Raw genomic sequence first — 2,167 nt, 5'->3', positions numbered from 1 at the left:
CATATTTTAACGTTAATAATCCCTTTCTAAACATTTAGACGACGTTTCGTTCGCATTCAAACCAACTAATACTACAAGCTAATATTGCTAGTCACACATTAAAGTATCAACCCAAGGCTATTTAACATGACTCGAAGGAATCTCGGACAGCCCGTGCAATATTCAAAACAACCCACTCCATATACCAAACAACCCGCAATCTTCACACTTGACAAGAATGACAATACATACTTTCTTCCAATTCACAAATCTTATCAACAATCACATGTTAACAATGTCACTTACACGATTGTAAGGAGCTATATTAACGTTCTATTAATTTATACAACAGCCCGCAACAATCACAATTCTAATTTTTAACCATCAATATCCTTATTCTTATTTTAGAACCCATGATAATAACAGTCAATATTCAAAATAAAATTAATCCACCTTTTTTTTCTCAAAACAGTCCACGGTTCCAACATAAACATATGAAACTTCTTTACACATTCAAATCTAAAAAAAAAAAAGTTCACGGCTCCAACATCAACATGTGAAATTTCTTTACATATTCAAATCCAAAACAGTCCACGGCTTGGACTGTTTTCCATCTTCACACATAGCATTTCTTTTACACATCAAACTCACATATTTACAATGCAAACAACGCACCACACTGCCCATAACAATCAACAACTAAAGCAACAATTAAATCAGTCCATTAATTCTCCTAAACCAGCCCCTACACGGCTTTAACATAACGACATACAAAATTCCATAATTTTCATTCCTTTCACACACACTACAACATTCTAACTATCCTCAATACATGTACAAGAAATTTGAGCATTACTTCATATAAGCCTATCACACACGGCTCACTTTAAACTTCAACAACAACAATCCAATACCAACATGCATAATCCTTATACATTAAATTCACATTTATACATATTCACAATGCATCCAACTCATTCTAAATGTGAAAGAAATGACCAATTCATACCTTGAATACTTGGCTCCAATTTCTGTCTTAATTTCTTATACTAATTCTTGCTTCTCCACCTCCTTCTCCTTGTCTTCTCCTTAGAATTTTATTAAGCAACAAAACTGTTTTTTTTTTATTTTTTATCTTCAATCTGGCCGTGCACAGCCATGAGCACCTCTTCTTGTTTTTGAAACTTTGTTTGCAACAAATGAATATGGAGATGACCATTTTCCACTACACTTGGTCAAATATATATGATTTCTTACCATATTACACGTATCCCCTCCCATGTTGAGTCACCATGCACTTTGTGTTATTATTTTTCTAATTTTGGTTTTATATTTTATTATTTTTTATTATTTTTTTTATTCGGGTGGGGCCCACACGGCCTCTTAGGTTTAATTAATGAAGTAATTAAATTTTAATCCCACTTAATAATCTAATCATGGTAAATTAATCCCAAATTTCCATTAATATTTCTATACCAAACGAAATTTATAGGCAACTTGTGACTTGAAACAAAATCGGGAGTTAAAGTCTCTACCTCGTACCTTAAATAGTCTTGTCTTTAACTTGTCGCGTTTAGCTTAAAATATCCCAATGTATAAAAATACGGGATATAACATCCTTCCCCCCTTTAGAACATTCGTCCTCGAATGTTAAATTTATCCCGTCGGGTTCTTTAAGAGTCTTGGGAAAGGTTATCCTTATCGCCAACATATAGATTGATCAGACAATTAACACAACTAAGCAAGGGGGTTTAGGTTACCTATAGGTGTCGGAAACAAGTGAGGATATTTCTTCCTCATCTCCTCCTCAGCTTCCCAAGTCATCTCCTCCCTGTTATTGTTTCGCCACAATACTTTAACTGAAGCCACGTCTTTGGTTCGCAACCTCCTGATCTGTCGGTCAAGTATAGCTATAGGCTGCTCTTCGTAGGATAACTCCTCTGTTACCTGGATATCATCTGCTGGAAACACCTTGGAAGGATCTCCTATATACTTGCGAAGCATTGACACATGGAAGACCGGGTGTACTGCTTCCAAATCGGCTGGTAGGTCCAACTCGTAGGCAACTTGGCCTACCTTACGGATAACCTGATAAGGCCTAATGTATCTCGGGCTCAACTTCCCTTTCCTGCCGAATCTCATAACACCCCTCATGGTTGACACCTTCAAGAATACCCAGTCACAAACC

This window comes from Lycium barbarum, chromosome 1 (assembly GCF_019175385.1).
Source record: "Lycium barbarum isolate Lr01 chromosome 1, ASM1917538v2, whole genome shotgun sequence".
NCBI lineage: Eukaryota > Viridiplantae > Streptophyta > Magnoliopsida > Solanales > Solanaceae > Lycium > Lycium barbarum.
This window is presented reverse-complemented; position numbering follows the sequence as displayed.